Source organism: Mustela putorius, unplaced genomic scaffold, assembly GCF_011764305.1.
Source record: "Mustela putorius furo isolate JIRA1106 unplaced genomic scaffold, ASM1176430v1.1 tig00003871_pilon_pilon_pilon, whole genome shotgun sequence".
Classification (NCBI taxonomy): domain Eukaryota; kingdom Metazoa; phylum Chordata; class Mammalia; order Carnivora; family Mustelidae; genus Mustela; species Mustela putorius.
This window is the reverse complement of record NW_025422023.1, coordinates 5,598,442-5,618,273: the sequence shown is the minus strand read 5'-3', so window position 1 is coordinate 5,618,273 and position 19,832 is coordinate 5,598,442. Positions and strand designations below refer to the sequence as shown.

The following is a 19,832-nucleotide window of genomic DNA, read 5'->3' as shown; positions in this document are numbered from 1 at the left end:
TCTGCTCAGTCCTGCTGCCCCACCTCTCTTCTGTAAGTGTGGATCCCAGGATCCCTAAAAAACATCTTGCATGTTAAACCTTCTGCCTACCAGAGATTGCCTCCCCAGAAATCCAACTTCTAACATTATACACAGCATATCAAACACATATGTGAAGAGAAATGTATCCAGATTGTAAAAATGTCCAGATTAACAAAAAAACATTGTAAAGAAAATATATCTAGATTGTTGAAGTAGACATGTATTTTTAGAGATAATAGAGAACCGAAGGGAAATGATTAAAAAAGGGAAGGGCTTCAATAACATGAAGTAAAGAATGTTCAAACTAGTATAAATATAGTAGTTAAATATAGTGGGAGTGTGTGGACATATATTCTGAATAATATGCTTTTCCACTTTCTTTTAAAATGACTATTATTGGAAGTAAGAAAGGGTGTTCCTCTTCTCTCCTCCCATCCATAAGAAAATAGAATTTACCTACACTTTATTGTTGATGGGCAAAGTAAGAATATTAATAAAATTGAAAAAAAGCAAAAGAACGGAATTTGGAACAGGAAAAGGAAATCTGTGATCACTTTACAGTATTTGTTCATCTGAGTTTCTTGTTTTTTTTAAATTTTTAAATTTTTAAATTTTTTTTAGTTTTCACTTCCAATACTGGTCTATATACAGACTTTTTTTAAATTTCACCAAGTTAAAATTTGATATTGCATATAGATTTTTGTTGACATTGCATCATAGTTGTTATTGCTCCCCAAAGCACATTTTAACTAATAACAAAAAGGTTAAACCTTGTCATTTGCAATGACATGGATGGAACTAGAGGGTATTATGCTAAGTGAAAGTAGTCAATCAAAGAAAGACTATTATCATATGATCTCTCTGATACGAGGAATTTGAGATGCAGGGTGGGGATCTTGCGGGGAAGGGAGGGGAAAAAAAATGAATCAAGATGGGACCGGGGAGGGATACAAACTATAAGAGACTCTTAATCTCAGGAAACAGACTGATGGTTGCTGGGGGGTGGCCGGGGAAGGAAAAGGGTGGCTGGGTTATGGACACTGGGGAGGGTATGTGCTATGGTGAGTGCTGTGAAGTGTGTAAGACTGATGATTCACAGACCTGTACTCCTGAAGCAAATAATACATTTTAAGTTAAAAAAAAAGAACAACAAAAAAAATAAAGTACAAATTTTCACAGGGTGCCTGGGTAGCTCAGTCAGTTAAACATCTGCGTTCAGCTCAGGTCATGATCCCAGGGTTCTGAGATTGAGTTCTGAATGGGACTCCCTTCTCAGTGGGGAGTCTACTTCTCCCTCTACCTCTGCCTGTCGTTCTCTTTCTCTCTGACAGATAAATAAAAGTTACCAAAAATACAAATTTTCACAATAAAATAGGCGAGTCTTAAATGTTCAATAAGTCTTTATAGCTTTTCACCATTTCTTTTTGTTAAAAATCTATTTTGCTTAGCTCCTAGAATCCTTTTTGCTTTTTCTAATGATTCATAGGTCTTAGGCAGGCAGATTTATTATTTACCCATGAGACAAAAAATAATTTGTAAGTATAAATTATAGTCATTCTGAAAGCCAGTGTACATTACAATTATTTCAATCCCAGCAAGAAGGGTTTATCTTAAATTCATTATTGTTTTGTGAAATAGGAATATGATAATAGCCATAATATCAATAGAAATATGATTTAAAAAATAGTCCTATTGATTTCTTTAAAGTATAATGGTTTATCTATGGTAACCCATTGTACCCATTATCCAGACATTCTCTACTATTTTTGACTAGTTATTATAATGTAAAAAATAGTTTTATGAAATGAATTCAGCAAAGTTGGAGGATACAGATCAATATGCAAAATCGGTTGTATTTCTATATACTACCAGTGAACAATCCAAAAGGGAAATCAAGAGAAAACTTCACTTACAATAGCATAAGAAGAGTGAAATGCTAAGGTGGGGGGGGGTGCCTGGGTGGCTCAGTGGGTTAAAGCCTCTGCCTTCAGCTCAGGTCATGATCTCAGGGTCCTGGGATCGAGCCCCATGTCGGGCTCTCTGCTCAATGGGGAGCCTGCTTCTCCCTTTCTCTCTGTGCCTGCCTCTCTGCCTACTTGTGATCTCTCTCTGTGTCAAATAAATAAATAAAATCTTAAAAAAAAAAAAAGAAAAAGAAATGCTAAGGGAAAAATTTAACCAAGGAGGTTCAAGACAGGTACATTGAAAGCTATAAGCACTGCTCAAAATATTAAAGAAGACCTAAATAAATGGAAAAACATTGCGTGCTCATGGATTGGAAGACATAATATTGTTAAATGGAATTATTTGCTAAAACAACATACATATTAATGATATATAATGATACATATAATACATATAATGTTCAAAATATCAATTTTTTTTTAAGAAATGGGTATTAAGGAGAGCACATGTTGTGATGAGCACTGGGTATTACACACAACTAATAAATTGTTGAACACTGTATCAAAAACTAATGAGGTACTATATGTTGGCTAACTGAACATAATAATAAAACAAATCTAACAAAATAAAAAATAGTAATAAAAAATAAACTTAAACAAAAAGAAATGGAAGAGCTGATTATAAAATTTATATGGAATTCCAAGAGACCACGAATAGCCAAAATAATCTTGGAGATGAGCAAAGTTGGAGTACTCATACTTCTTAATTCTAGAACTCACTACAAAGCTATAGTAATCAAATGGGTGCAGTACTGACTTAAGGACCAACACATAGATTAATGGAATAGAATTTAGAATATAGAAATAAACCAATACAGCTGTGGTCAATTTATTTTGAAAAGGGTACCCAAACCATCCAATGGGAAAGAATATTGTCTTTTTAAATGATGTTAGGACAATTGGGTATACACATGCAAAATAATGAAATTAGACCCTTTCCTCATACTATATACAAAAATTAAGTAAATGGAATAAAGAAATAAATGCCAGAATTAAAACTACAAAATTCTTAGAAGAAAACAAAAGTAGATCTCATGACCTTGGAGTTGGCAATGGTTTCTTAGATATAACACCAAAAACATAAGCAACAAAGGAAAAAAATTGTTGAATGGGACTTCATCAAAATTAAAAAAAAATTTATACATCAAAAGACACGCTGTCAAGAAAGTGAAAATGAAACCCACAAAATGGGACTAAATATTTGCAAATAATATGAAAAGAATCTAGTATCCAGAGTATGTAAAAGACCCCTACTACCAACAACAAAAAAACAAACAACCCAATTAAAAATTGCATGAAGTACTTGAACAGAAATTTCTCCAAGGGAAAAATAAATAAATAAAAAATTTGCCAAAGATATATTAATGATCAGTAAGCACACACACAAAAAATGCTTATCCTTTGTCATCCAGGATTGCAAATCAAAGCACAATGAGGTACCAAATAACACCTAGGATGATGAAAATAATACGAAGAAGAAATAAGAAATATTGCAAGGATATGGAGAAACTGGATCACTCATGTATTGCTGGTGTGTAAAATGGCACAGCTACTATGAAAAACAGTTTGGCAGTGTTTCAATCTCTTAAACATAGAATTATCATGTGATCCAACTATCCAATCCTAGGAATATACTCCAAAGAATTTAAAACAGATGTTCAAACAAAACCTTGTACCTGAATATTCCTAAGAGTACTATTTAGAGTAGTCAAAAAGATATAAACAACCCTGATGTTGATAAACTGATGAATGGATAAACAAAACGTGGTATATCTATACAATAGAATATCATCCAGCCATAAAGAGTAATGAAGCACTGGGCTATGCTATAGCGTGGATAACTCTGAAAACATGAAGCTTAGTAGAAATTAAGCCAGAGGGACGCCTGGGTGGCTCAGTTGGTTAAGCAGCTGCCTTCAGCTCAGGTCATGATCCCAGCATCCTGGGATTGAGTCCCATATTGGGCTCCTTGCTCCGCAGGGAGCCTGCTTCTCCGTCTGACTCTGCCTTCTACTCTGTCTGCCTGTGCTCGCTCTTGCTCGCTCTCTCTGACAAATAAATAAAATCTTTAAAAAAAAAAAAAAGAAATTAAGCCAGACACAAAGATCAAATATTATATGACTCTGTTTACATGAAACATCCAGAAGAGGACAATCTGTAAAGACAGAAAGCAGATGAGTGGTTGCCAGGGTTTGTGAATAGAGAGAGAGGGGTAGTGACTGTTTAGTGGGTAGGGAGGTCCCTTTTGGGGTAATGAGAATATTCTGGAACTAGACTGAGCTGAGAGTTGCACGACATCGTGAACATACTAAATGCTACCAAATTGCACACTTTAAAATAGTTAAAATGGTGAATTTTATGTTGCGAATTTTACAACTAAAAAATGACTTATGAAAAAAAAGATGCCTCACAAATGTACATTCTTTTTAAGTCTAATTTCTCCTCAAACTAGAAACTTCTTTCCAAATTGTTGTAATAAGTAGAGTTTTATCTTAAAGTCCAAGTGAAAGAATATCTGAGGACTCTTCCTTATTATTATACGTGACAGCGTGTGATGGTAATCAATTTACTTGGTCTGTTAAGAATGTTATTTAGTTTAGTAGATACTAAGTCTTGCCCCCAAATCAGAAATTCTGTAACTGTATTAAAGAGTGTAACTTGGATCATTCGAGCAAGTCTAATTACATGTTTGTTTTACTAAATGGTAGAATCACTAGAAAAGTTTTGGTGTACCCTGGAATAGATTTGTGGGGCTATTTCCACACAGTTGTCTTCCCCCAAGTTGTAATTCCCATCTGTAAGTCTTTGAGCCAGAAGAGCCCTGGACCTGCGTGACATCAATATAAATAGGTCATCACACTGATTCTTAAGCTTTTTGCCTCATTGTGGTAAAATTGATCAAACTCAGAAGGGCCATCTCTACCCAGCCTCTTGCTTTGAAAAGAGCAATCATGCTCTCTAAGCACTGGCGACACAGTCATTGATTTTGGAATCAATGGAACATTCAGGGCAACATTGGATTGCTGATTGGCAGCAAGAAAATGGTTAAGAATGTTTCAAACTTCATAAAAAATGAAAGCAAGTAAACATTAAATTACATGAAATCATATCTGCTCTAGCTGCTGGTATCTGAGGATTTACCTTGAGACAGACATCAAATGGCCAACATTCAACTTCAGAAATTCAAAAATCAACCAGCCACCCTGACCTTGGAGTCCAATACCCAGGATTCCAGGGGAAACTAGAATGTTGACTTAAGGGCTCTTTCAGATATTTCATTTTGAAAGTTTTTATCAGTTTTCAAGAACTGGGATCCTTGATTGTGGGCTTGGATATAAAAGTACAACCCCCAACACTCACAACAAAAAGCCCAGCATTGCTTTACAGGCAAAAGCTGTTCAGGCACAATGCTTTCCCAGACAAAAGCTATGTTCATATACTGCAAGTGTAGGGGAGACAGTCTTGTTGAAATAAATGCCAAGTCACACTTTGATCTCATAATGAAGTGACAGAGTAGAAATAATGATTTTTTTCAAATTAATATGGATTTTTCAGATGAAAAATATGGAATTTTTGTTCTTTGTGATTTTTTTTTTTAAGCTTTGTCTCTTCTGCCCCTTTCCCCCCCTCCCCCCCCCTCCCTGCAGGTGCCTCCACTGATGCTTTTAAATGGATCCATCTGTCAAAATAGTGTCAAGGAGTGAGGAGAGTTTGTCCTTAATCCTCCTGGAAGTTGACTTTAAGTTACAGTGTTTCATTTTGATTTCTGCAGACATCTCTAATCCTGAAATTCTAACACACTGTACATAATTTGTACTTAACTTCTTTGGTACCTTTTGTTTCTTTGACAGATGGCTGCTGCCAAAAATCAGCTTGGGTGGGGAGCTAAAGTTCCAAGAAATATAAGAATTGCATGCATACCTAATATCCCTTAGGTTTATTCTTGCACTCCACATAATAAACAGAGACCTGAACCAGAGTTCCTGCCTTCTGGGATGGCCCTTACCAATGATGGCTTTGTCTCTTATTTGAGTCCCAGTTCCCTAGTCTGTAAATCAGACATAATTGTGTTTGTCATCTCCTTTACTTCACCAGGGGATTTTAAGGATTGCAAAACCACATAGCACATGACAGTATAAAATGCTACGGTAATGGTTAAAATGAAGAATGACCTTCTCTCACCAATGAGTAATTTACTCCCAGGGAGTAAGTTAGGCATCTGGGATGTGAATTAACTCTCTCTGACCATGAGGGCGCCTTTTTCAGCTGAATGCTAGAGGGCATGAAAGAATATAGTGTTTCCATAGGAGGCCAGACTACTTCTGCCCTTCCCACTATGCCTATATTTTTAAGATAACTAAAAAGTTACAAGGAGATATTAGGCACTCTTGGGAAATACTAAAAATTTAATCTGGGAAATCATCCCAGTCTTACTGAAGTAACCTTTATTATTGAAGTAACCTTAAATGTCTATTCCTTTCACACAATAAACTAAAATCTTCTCATGCCTTCGGGTTCTCCTCCAGAAGTCAGCTTTAGAGACTAGAAGCATGAATGGGTCATAGTTGTTCTTCCCAGCTCATGGTAGCTTTATAGTAGCTTCTTTTATCCTATTGATGAATGGATTATTATCACATTGTAATGATGTGTATTCTTTTACTTATTTTCAAAGTTAGTGATCATTTTATATTAGTTTGCTAGGACCACTAGGGTAAAAGAGTATCACAGATCCGGTTGCTTAAACAACAGAAAGGCATTGTCTCTTGGCCACACTGGCTCCTTCTGAAGGCTGTGAGAAGAAATCTGCTGCATTCTTTGCTCCTAGCTTCTGGGGGTTCAACAGCGCCCTTCGGCCATCATTAACGTCTCCTTCATTACCTTGATCTGTGCCTTTACCTTCACTTAACGTTTTCTGTGTGTGCATGTCTGTGTCCAAATTTCCCCATTTTATAAAGATGTCTGTCAGATGGATTTAGAGGCCCACCTTACTCCAATATGACCTCATCTTAATTTAACTAATTACATCTGCAGCAACTCCATTTCAAAATAAGGTCATCCTTTGAGGTATTAGGGGTTAGGACTTCAACATATGAATGGAGGACACAGAATTCAAGCCATACCATGATTTTGTTACATCTAAATTAAATGTATTCAAGCAAAGCAAGAAATAATAACTCATGATAGTTTGAAATGTTTATCTGAAGCCATATTCATTTTTTCCATATTCTCCATGGCTTTTAAAATTCCCATTGCATCCTTAAGTTTTATTTTCAATGTCTATGTCAATTGCTTCTATTCAGATGTCTTACAGGTCCTCTTTCTTACCCTTTCTAGAGTAATTTCTACATTTTTAGGATTCTCAGTTCCATTACCATTGTTTGCATTACCACTTCATGCATGGGTTATATATCACTCCAAAATTAAGAAATGCTTGAAAGCCAGATACCTGAAGCCAGGTTTTAATGAGTGTGCATGGTAGTAGATCTATGAACTTGGGCAAGTAAGCTTCCTTTCCAGTAAAGGGATTCATTTGTAATAGGGTTTTAGCAAGGACTGTATTGGATAATGAAAATAAAGCTGGTAAGGCTGTTGCCATAATGCTTGAGACTTAGCAAATGCTCAGGTTTTTCATTTAGTTTTTCAAAATGGCACTCTGTTATTTGCAAATTGAAGGGGAAACAATGCAGACTTTTCTCCAGGTCATTCAACAGAAGCTACATAAGACTATGCATATATGGTTATTTAACTATTTATATAAGACTACATCATTTTTTTTCTAGGTTACATTGCTGTAACAAATGATCCTTCAAGAAATTTCAAGTGGTTTATAAAAACAAAGAGTTTTTGTGTGTGTGGTTTTGTTTTTGCCTTTTCCCTTGTTTCTGTTTTATATTAGCTACTTGTCACAATAGCTCTGCTCCTGCCCCACATTTCCACATTATTCCAGAATGCAGACTAAAAGTAGAGCCTGAAGGCCCTATCTAGAACACACCATTGTTATAACAGAGGGAAAGGGACCAAACCAAAGTAGGAAATGGCACTCATAATTTTTGGCTTACAATTGCCGTATTCTCACTTCTATTTAAATTCCAGCCTGAACAAATCATTTGGACCAACATGGTATCATCAGGTTGGAAAGTATATTCCTTCCAGAAAGGCCATGCAAGTCACATTAAAAGATAGAAATATGTAATCTTCTAAAAGGAAGGAGGGAGAAAATAATTTAGAACATAAGACAGTCTGTCACCAAGACCAATCCTAGTTCCGATACCAGAAAAACATCAGGCTTAGTACTGTTCTCTCTGTAGACGTGCCCTTTATGTTCTACCTATTGTTGTTGTTCTTCTTCTTCATAATCTGTTGGAAAAACGTAATAATTATAACCTTGAAATGACTCCTCCTCAAAGGCTTTTTGAAAAACATCTCATTGACATACTTTTGTCCGCATGGAGGATTAATTCCTTCAAGTTTCCCAAACCAAAATAATGTTTCTTCCAATGCAGATTCATACTTGCTTTCAGTAATTTATCCCCAAGTATTTAGTGATCTGGTAGACATCTTTTGTTTCTGCCTACTTAGGAACACTTTTTGGCTTCTTCTGGTCATAATACCCCCTCCTTTTTTCCTTTTTTTTCTTAAATTACTCTTTAACCATGTTCAGTCTCCTGTCTCAGTGGGTATCCCGTGCTTTAAAGCAATATGAAATTAAAAAGAAAGGACCTTCATGCACTACAATTTTCTCAGATAAATAGTTCAAGAATAAATCCTCCAAAGTATAGGTAGAATCTGGGTAAGTGGGTGGGGAGAAGTCTCGATGAAGGAATCAGGATGGAGGACAGCACAGAGGAGCAAGGCCGGGAGAAAGCTCAGCAGGACTGGAATCATAGAAAGCTTTAGGGGAGAAAACAAGCCAGAAAGAAGCTTGGGATAAGCTAAAAGTGGCTTTTGGTGGTATGTGAAGGTAATTAGACTTCATCTTGTCAGCCATAAGGAATTTACAAGGAGAGAATAGAATAGTAAAGGACACACACTTTATACCACAGTGCTTAGAAGCATGGTCTCAGATAGTTTTTCCTGGTTTTGAATCCTAAACATTACTTCTTGGCGTATAAACATAACAGACATTTAACTACTCTATTTCTAATGTAAAAGTGGGAACATATTTACCTTTGGAGCTAATGCTCATTTGTAGTTAAACCACCATCCACTCTGACTAGTTTGAGCATGGAGAGCATTACTACAGAATATTAAACGGCTTTTGGAAGCACTGCCTGAAGAAAATAGTATTTATGCTGAGATTTAAAAGTGTGGCCCAAAGCCACACTGCTGAACTGGACTAGCACAGGATGCCACTGCCACACTGAGACGTCACCACTACCTCTCCTGCATACAGAGTCATGGCATCTCTGCTACCGTTTACAATAGAAAACCCCAATATCTGAAACAGCTTATACATTGTATGTTAATAATTTTAAAAAAAGAAAAAAAGAAAAAAAACTGTCAACCTCCAGTTTTATATCTCCCTCAACTTCACTCAGTTCATGCAACTTCAACTTCATTCACGTTTTGCAGGAATGCATGTGAACGATGCACTGAAACCTTGTCTGGAAATGTATCCAGGGAATGTGATGCTTCATGATCCCACTTCTGAACCCAGAAAGGCACACAGAGAAGAAATTAGATTCCACGTGGAAGGAACTGACCCACATCATCACCTCCTAACCAGCTCAGGAGGACTGTGAGGATGAGACGGGATTCTGTGTGTCCCACCTTCCCTGTGACGTCTGACACATGGTAAGTGTTCGCAAAAGATTTTAAGATCATAGAATTGAATAAAGGAAAACCCAGAAATCAATGGGATCATTTATGAGGTCACTGCTATAGTTTAGAATAGAAGAAATAATGGCACAAAATGAAAACGAACATTGTAAATATGAACACGAAAATAGATATTTGAGTTGTTTCAAAGGCATGTTGGACAGGCTTCAATGATGGAATATAGCTGCTAGTTTCTAAGTTTATTGACCAGATTGCTAGTGATTTTCAGCACAAGACTACTTGTTTTACTCCCAAATGCATATTAGAAAGGAAGTCACATCAGTTTCAGATAGCAGAATTTGTTGCCCACAGTCTTCTTGTGTTCTCAGATCCAAACAGTGTTAGGGTGGATACCTGAACAGTCTGGCAACTCAGCCTTCTCTTTGAAAGAGTAAATATCAATAAATATGTTTTGATAGCTCTTATTCAATATCTGATCATATAAATAGGTATTTACCTAAAACCAGAAATGGAATTAATATGCTGTTTGTTTGTTTTAAGATTATTTATTTATTTATTTATTTATTTGACACACAGAGAGACAGAACACCAGTGGAGGAGCAACAGAGGCAGAGGGAGAAGCAGGCTCTCTACTGAGCAGGGAATACAATGTGGGACTAGATTCCAGGCCCCTGGGATCATGACCCAAACCTAAGGCAGATGCTTAACCCACTGAGCCACCCGGGTGCCCCAAATATGCCATTTTTATTTGTAAGTCAAAATACCTCCATTTTAATTTTATTTTTTAAAAAGACCTTATTTATTTATTTGACAGAGAGAGAGATCACAAGTAGGCGGAGAGGTAGGCAGAGAGAGAGGGGGAAGCAGGTTTCCTGCAGAGCAGAGAGCCCAATGTGGGGCTCAATCCAAGGACCCTGAGATCATGACCCAAGCCAAAGGCAGAGGCTTAACCCACTAAGCCACCCAGGCACCCTCAAATATCTCCCATTTTTATTTATTTATTTATTATTTTTTTTAAAAAGATTTTTATTTATTTGTCAGAGAGAGAGAGGGAAAGAGAGCGAGCACAGGCAGACAGAATGGCAGGCAGAGGCAGAGGGAGAAGCAGGCTCCCTGCTGAGCAAGGAGCCCGATGTGGGACTCGATCCCAGGACGCTGGGATCATGACCTGAGCCGAAGGCAGCTGCTTAACCAACTGAGCCACCCAGGCGTCCCATATCTCCCATTTTTAGACAGAAGTCATTAGGAAGAGAAAGTTAGGCATTTTTTCTTCTCCTCTTTCTTCTTCCTCCTCCTCCTCTTCTTCTTCTTCTTCCTTTTTTTGGTTGTCAAGTGATCCTTTATTGAAATATTTTCCTTCGTAGTTGTTAACTTGCTGGGCATTCCACCACACCACTATTGATGTCACCTATGATGTCATGGGGTGGCCGCTGTCAACATTGCAGCCCACAGACTGGGCAGTCCCCAGGATCGCTTTACTGGTCCCAGAGAATTCTCTGCTAAAGATCGGTGTCACATCTGTTAAGCAATGTTGACAGTCCCATCAGAAGTGGTGTTTCCACTGTGCTTAATGCTTTCTGGTTCTTTCTGTTTCTTGGAGGTTCCTTGAGGGCTTGGTAATCAAGGCAAAGGCATAAGGTACCATGTCAATCTGGTCCTGTCTGTTCCAACTGGTCAGCTTCACTGACATCCTCAGACCCTTCAAATTACAGGTTGCCTTGCCCAGGTCATCACCAGCCTTTTGAGACAGACCCAGAGTGGTGATCCTTGGGGCCAGGGCAGACGTGGCACTGACTACCCCACCAGGGTTCCTCAGGTACACGACTCTGATCTTGTCAGGGTCAAACAAACGTAGGCAGCATGGTGGAGGCTGCTGGTGTCAAATGCACCTGGATTTGGGATGACCAAAGACAGCTGCTACCTTTGCCTCCTCTGAGCTGAAAGCCAAAAGCGAGAAAGTTAGGTCATTTTATGCAAGACATTTATTTCCCTGAAAAATGATTACTAGCAAGACCAAAGAATGTGCTAATTCCAAATGCTCAGTAGGACATCAGGCTTCACTAGGTCATATTATCTTCCCGGAAGCCAGAACTAGAGCTCTCAGGGTTTTCTCACAGTTTACAAGGGGGAAGCAATGATTCACTTAGCACCTTGTTCATGTGCTTCATAAATGAATAATGGTCTGTTTTTCTGTGGGCTTCAGTCAGGGTCTTCAGCTCTCACTCTACTGCCGACTTCTGTTGATCTCTCTTCCTCTTTCTCTCTGTCTCCCTCCCTCTCTTTTCCTCTTTCTTCTGCTTATACACAAACAATATAGGCTAGCTAGTTTAACTAGAATCTGTCACTGATCACTGATTTTTGTCTAGTTCTGGTGATTGTTTAGCTAGTACAAACTGACAGTACATTTGGTGACCCAGATTGATCCCCTGACTGATGCTGGTTCCATAGGCAGTGTATTCAAGACTTATTAGAGATTTTCTAACCTTTAAACCCCTGAGTATGTAGGCCAGATTACAGGAGTGTTACATCTTTGCTCTTAAGAACATTTACTTTATAAGCAACGAGAAATAAATTGTCTGAGTCTGTACATGTTTTTCTCTTGTTACATAGGAAAATGCAGTCAGAATTAGTTTAATTATTACAATTTTAGATATGATGTGAAAGATTGGAACATGTTTACATTGCATCAATAAACCATTATACAATGTAGTTATAGAAAAACATTAAAAATATGAATAAGAAAATTAACATTTATTTTACATTTCCAATGTACCATAGGGAGCACTTTACATATATTCTCCCAATTATTTGGGAGAGAAATCAAGAAATGAGTCCATGTCATACACATGTAGCTAGGAAGAGAAGTGTGGGTGTTCAAACCAGTCAGATTGATTCCATACTTAGGGGAAATAGAATGTGTATGCATCATGTGAACTAAGATCTTAATTTCTTAATGCTAATATGAAATTGATTCACTAAGCAAAGCAAGTACTAAATGTCACAACAGATGGAATGCTAGTTTGTTGTCTTCTTCTGCCCTTTGGATGTTTCAAGCTGCTGCTTCTGGCTTCAGAATTTCAGTTAGGAAAGTCAAAGTTAGACAAGTAAGTCAGAACGAATAGAACCACAAGGGGCAAACCTTTCAGAAGGACAAATTTGGGATATATTTCAGTAAGGAAATGAAAAGGGAGTATTGCTTATCTCTAAATTACTTTTTAAAGAATAAGAGTTGTATGGAGGAAAAATATTTGTTCACTCCATCTCTTATGCAGCATTTTTGTAATATATGTTGTTTTATCTACATGTAGCGTACATTAATATTGCTTTCATCTGTAGAATCCAGATACCTAGCTATCATTTCTTCGGGCTTTTTTCTGCTTATTTTCATATTTAATCACACATGGTAAAAAAAAGTTTGTGGCCAATGAAATGCCTATTTCAAGACCTGTGGCCAAGTGGAAGGGACTTCCCATTTGCTCCTCACTTCCAGAAGACATATGGAGTCAAGAGAAAGGGACACATGAGCTACCAGCCTGCCTCTTAGGTTTCATCCCACCCAATTATTGTCATAAATTCTAGTAGACACTATCCAAGGAGGTGTCTGTGCAACGTCCCTTTGATTCCTTGCCATTTCCAGGTTTTGCAATAACTTATGGCAGCTTAGTGAGCTAATGGCTTTGTTTGATTAAATCCTAGGCTTCTTCCCGTCTTTCTTTGGTCCACGTTATGACAGTGACACCAGCCTGAAGGACCCAGCCTGGCAAGGTAAATTCCCAATGATTTATGCAACGTCACTTTCTTGATGATTAACCTGAATAAATCATGGTGGTATTTTCAGCCGCGATCTAGCTGCCCTTTATATTCTTATCAATTTTCAGTGCGAGAAGAAATTAGCCCAGTCCTCCCATTGATCTTGTGAGGAAAATTGTACCCCACAGCAAGGGTTCTACTGATAAACAATGAACACTACAAATCACTTATCAGTTTACTTTTAATCAATAAAACTTCTCCTGATACACTATTCTAGCAATTGGTCTAAATCGCTGTAACTGTTGTTTTCAAAACCTTTTAATCTAATTGGAAAATCTTCCTTTGTACTAGTAATAAACACTCACTAAACTGTCTGCACCTAATTGAGCTAGAGTAATTTATGGGTGCTCCCTACTGTTTTGTCCCCTCTTTAATCAGACAGACCATTTTATGTCTTTAACTAATGAAATCTAAAAATCCACCCAGAAGATCTGATCAAATATCACTAGTGAATACATCTTCATTAACACTGGCAGGTTTCAAACCTGCTATCCATCTTGATTTAATTATTGTCTCCCAACTGTACTGTTGTCAGGTGGCAAACACCTTTTCCCCATTTCTTTGATAGCACACCTTCATCAGCTGGTCTATAAAAGACTTACAGGGGTAATGCATAGCCCCCTGACAAGTCTATGCTAGCATTAAGGATGGAAGCAGAGTCATCTCCAGTACAACCAGTTCTACATCTCCGGGGTGATGGGCATTGCTTCTGTTTCCATTTCTCCTGCAGCTTTTTCTACTTCTTATCTTTGTCAGTAAAAAAACACACTTCTATCAATTCACTCAAGGTGTTCAAGCAATGATTAATTTATGCTACCCGAGGTCAGAAAAGAACAAAAGATAAACCGAAATACTGTTAAGAATAAACTATTTCCACAATAGCCGATTATTACAGTAGGAAAGTTTTCTTGGGAAACTCAGATCGGAGCAAATGGAATTAGATACTAAGTTTGGAGGAGTGTCACAATCAGCCAATCAGATCCACAGGAAGGTTTCCATTAACCCTATTCCCATTAAACTGACAAGCACTTATTTCCCTAACTGTTCTCAGAAACACTGACTGATCAGTGTATTTTGAAAGTTCCCTTTTGTCCCATCTGGCTCATTTTGAAACATGCCCTCTTAGCATTTATATAACTCCAAAAAGGGATGCCACTTACAAGTGACTTGGGTACCTTAAAATTAATAAAAGGGAAATAGATGCTGACAAGTGGGAGAAAGGAACAATGACAATGACATTAGCCTTGAGAGCTAGTTCAACTGCTGGTTAACAAATGTTTATGTAGTTTTGACCAGATGCCAGGTACTCTTCTAGACCCTTCACATATTTTAATCTTAAAAACAATTCTTTTATTTAAAAAACAACAATAACAACAGCAACAACAACATTTTCCAGCTGAGGGAACTGAGGCAGATTAAGCATCTTGCTAGAGCTGCACAGCTAGTGAGTGGTAGAACTGGGATGTATCCAGATAGATAGGCTTTGGAGTTCATGTTTTTTTTTTTTTCTCTACATTATGCTGTTGTTTTGCACAACTGAATGTCTGTCTTGAGTATGAGTTTTAGAATCTAGGGCTCCAAACACACTGGCATGCTAAAGGCTCTGAGAAGATTTACAGCGAAGACATTGGATAGCTAGATATAATCTAATATTTGTAGAGCTACTCAAGAGCAGAACATGTTTTCTGAAAGACCCACTAAAATCATGCAGAACCAACGACTCACCACGAATGACCTTTGGAAAAGTCATGTTAAAGTCTTTCTTGCTGTGGGTCCTTCAAAGGACACTGAATAATATGGTAAAATTTTTCTTAATGTATATCTGAAAAAACAAATACAAACTGGTTTTTACATGCTTCCTTCAAGGTTTTTTTTTTTGTTGTTGTTTGTTTTGTTTTGTTTTGTTTAATTGAAGGTTTAGCACTGAAATACAATGTGTTAAAGAGGATCCTGAGGGGAGCTAACCCATATATAACCTTCCTGCGGTCATTACATTACAGGCTCCATTTGCCACAATATCTGTGACTATAATTTATATATTATTGACATTTCAGATTAGTTGATTCCCAAATGAGATTTTGGAAAACACTTATTAACATGACCTTAAATCACTTTTTAAAATGGGATACAGATATTTTATTCCACAATGCAGGAGACTTTATGTCTTTAAGGGAGGTCATTTTTCTTCACTGCTGGGTCAGTTGCTGACTCCCAGAGCCTTGTGTTTTTGAACAGTTTTATGTAATCTTTTCTATTGGGGTCTACAGTTGGTGTGTTAAGTGCCTCAGAACATCTTTACACAAAATTGGTAAAGTTCTTGTCTTTTCTGTTTCTGCTTGGGTATTCTTCAGTAGTTAGGAGTATGAGCTTAGACTGGACAGAATGTGGTGAGAAATCTAGCTCCCACTCTTTAGCTTTGGGACTTTGGCCATGTTACTTTGTTTTGATAAGTCTTTGTTAATCTACAGAAAGAGAGTACTGTAAGACCTGTTTCATATGATAATTTTGAGAACTGACTGCCATAATGCTTTTAAAGCATATTGTAGTGTATAGGCCATCACCCACTAACTGGTGTCTTTTTCTAAAGCCATTGCTGAAAACTTTAGTTTCCCTTAGAAATACTGGGGGGCTTGTTAAAACACAGATTTCTGAGCCCCACCCCCAGAGTTTCTGATTCAGTGGATTTGGGGTAAGGCCTCAGAATCTGCATTACTAACAATTTTCCAGGTGTTGCTGATGCTGTTGGTATGAAAACTACACCTTGAGAATCATTGCCATAGAGTAACTAACAAATGTTCTGTAAAAAGAGAAGCTGTTGAAGTGATCGTGTTGTAACGGGTGCATTTATCAGAGGACTTTACAGAGACACTATCAGAGACATTTAAAATAACTCTGCATTAGGGGTGTCTGGGTGGCTCAGTTGGTTCAGCGGCCGACTCTTGATTTTGGGTCAGGTTATGATCTCAGGGTCCTGGGATAGAGCCCATGTCAGGCTCTGGGCTCAGTGGGGAGTCTCTCTCACTCTCCCTCTGTCCATCCCTCCCCCTCTCTCTCTCCAATATAAATAAATCTTGGGGCACCTGGGTGGCTCCGTGGGTTATAGCCTCTGCCTTTGGCTCAGGTTATGATCCCAGGGTCCTGGGATTGAGCCCCATATCAGGCTCTCTGCTAAGCTGCAACACTGCTCCCCCCCCCCACCTGCCTCTCTGCTTACTTGTGATCTCAAGTCTGTCAAATTAAATAATTAACTAATTAATTAAAATAAATAAATCTTTTTAAAAAGGAGAGAAAACTCTGCACTTATGCAGAGTTATAGTCATAACCTAGAATCTGCCAAGAATAGGATTTGTAAAGGATAACAAACGTCTTTGACTGGTCTGCACTGGTCTTGCACTGGCCTGGGATGGTTTCATTCTTTCAAATAGTATTGCATTTGAACTGAATGATAAGTAGCAATATTTTGTTTCATTGCTGTTTTGTATCAAATTCTCTTGCTCTGACATAATGATGGTCTGACATATTAGACCCCATTTTAGATTCTCCCAGGTCTGTCTCAATGATGTGGTTAGGATGGTTCTCCCCTAAAGATTATGCAGTGAGAAGTAACACTCATGAGTCACTGGGGACCCCTGAGTATGCAGCCTGGACAAGAATCATTGAAAAGTTCATCTTTTCACCTTAGAACAGATGGAAGCAGCTAGAGTAAATGATAGACAGAAGGGGAACAGACTTCATTACACCTTCTGAGTTAATACTGACCTGGGAAAAATACAATGATATCAAAGTTTGTCCTGATAACTGAGAAAGCCTTCTTAATTAGAGGTAATGTCAAAAAGGTGGCTATTCCCCAAAATTCCTGCTCACCTACCATCTGCTACTGATAAAGGTTGGCAATTAAGAAATGTTAAGAGTAAGTTCTAATTACCTTCCTACCCTTGTATCTTGTTCCCTTGTTGCTCTTTGATAGCCTTAATTGAAGCCCACATGTGAATCACATCTTCTGCTGCATGCTGGCTCCTTCTGCCTGAATACACAGAAATCATCATAAATCCCAACTTGCCCTCTGGTAAGTGTCTGCTGTTAGAAACATAATCTTATACTTCTCAACTTTTCTGGGTATATTCATCTTACTTCACTGTATTGCTCTGAGTGTGGTAACAATAGCAGTTCTCAATGTAATTCCCCAAGAATGGCACTTGTCAATTGATCTAACCCTCCCCTTTGTTAAATTTGATGATGCAACAGAAGTGGCACCCTTTCTCACCAAGTGCTCACCAAGTGTATCGAGATCCAGGTGGTCATATCTTATTGGGGTCACCTCTTCTTTTATAAGTTACAGAAACAAATTTTAGAATCTCTATTTTCAGTAGATAAATTTTATTTTCTGTGCTTTGCATACTGCCAGTAGGGAACAGAAAAAGAAGAACATTATGATTTTGGAAGTAATTTATGGCTGCTGAGTCTCTGGTTATACAGAAATAAGAACATGTTTGTCCTCCTACTACCAGATAAAAACTATGACATTCCAGCACCATGTTGCTATGGTGTTTTTTTGGAAGAGAGATTCACCTCACTGCACTGACCTAGAGAAGTACAAAATATTGTTTCATTGAAGCCATCATAAATATATCTCTACAAGTAGTGCCCAGAATCCACAGAAGATCTCTAAATATCTGAGTTTATGAAATTTATTTATATTTAGCATCTGTTCAATTTTTTTCAGTAATTATTTCAGCAAAAACTGAAGAGCCAGATCCTGATAATTTTTTACTTTATCACACGATTTAAAAATGCAACAGAATACAGGCAGTTATTCTTTGTGGAGCACTTACAGGAGCAAAACCATATGTTGTTCTTGTTTGGGATAATTATAAATCTTTAAATATTTAAATGTACTTGTCTTTCAAACTGGTATCAACTCCAAAACAAACAATTTAATGTGAATAACTCAACACCTAGAATGTCTATGTACCAAACAGTTAATTAAGTCTATGCATGCATCCATACAAACAATTGCAAATGGATTCATGTGTTTGCATGAATAACCAAAGTAGGCTATAAATTAATATTTTTTTTTCTTTTAAAATAGTCCATTGGGGGGGCAAGTGGGTGGTTCAGTTGGTTAAGTCTCTGCCTCCAGCTCCGGTCATGATCTCAGGGTCCTGGGATAGAGACCCACAGTGGGCTCCCCCTGCTCGGAGGCAAGTCTGCTTCTCCCTGGTCCTCCATGATCTTTCCTTCTCTCACTCTCTTTCTCAAATAAATTTAAAAAATTATAAAAACTTAAAAAAAATAGGCATTGGGACTTGAAGCCATTGAATTGTGAAGTTAAGACTTCAAAATCATCTTGTCTGGTGATTTTCAACTTTGATTATGCATTATAACAAGCTTTGGAGTTAAAACACATATACCTGTGTCTCAGGTATTTATGAATAAGAATAAGAATTTGACATTCTTACTCACTGTGTTTTCAATAGTAAACTTGCATGTCTATTCTTATATGTTTTATAGATCATTCTGATGGGCATCTGTATTAGTTTCCTAGACCTTCCATAAAAAAAATGCTATAAACTGGGTGGCTTAATACAATTGAAATTTATTCTGTCATAATTCAGGAGTCTTGAAGTCAAAAACCTAGATGTTGGCAGAGCCATGCTCCTTCTGAAAGCTCATAAAGGGAAGAATCCTTCCTTGCCTCTTCCAAGCTTTTACTGATTGTTGGCAATCATCAGCTTGCAGCTGCCTTGGTCCATTCTCAGCCTCTGGTGGCCTCATTGGTCTCTGTGTGTCTGTGTCTCTAGGTCTCTCCTTATAAGATCATCAGTCATTGGATTTAGGTCTACTCGCATCTAGAATGATCTCATCTTAACTTCATTACATCTGCAAAGCCCCTATTTCTAAATACAGTACCATCAGTAGGGACTAGCAATTAGGAATTAAACCTATTTGGGAGATTCCAATCACTAAAACTCCCAAAGTGAAAACTTCATTTAACCTAGGTTTGGTGTGTGACCACTCATGCTGATCAGTCCTTCCTGGTTGTGATACTATTCTTACTTTGTCTGGAACCATCTGACTTATTCATAATTTTCTGTATTCACTATTCCTGATTCATGTGTTTAGAGAGGACTAGACAATGGGCAGATATTAACAACTTCATAAGTTCCCACAGAAGAAAGGACAGTGAAGGGGTGTGAAGATAACAAGTGCAAAGACTCAGAAGTAAGAAGAGGAACAGACAGAAGGGGAACACACTTC

The 19,832-nt window shown here is 37.7% G+C and overlaps 1 long non-coding RNA gene across 1 annotated transcript; it reads left to right on the top strand.

The window, feature by feature from the left end:
• The first annotated feature begins 8,710 nt into the window (after positions 1 to 8,710).
• On the top strand, positions 8,711 to 17,640 carry LOC106006167. Its single transcript, XR_001180073.2, has 3 exons — positions 8,711 to 9,779; positions 13,461 to 13,529; positions 17,542 to 17,640. It is a non-coding gene; the product is annotated as an uncharacterized LOC106006167 (long non-coding RNA).
• The last annotated feature ends 2,192 nt before the right edge of the window (positions 17,641 to 19,832 follow it).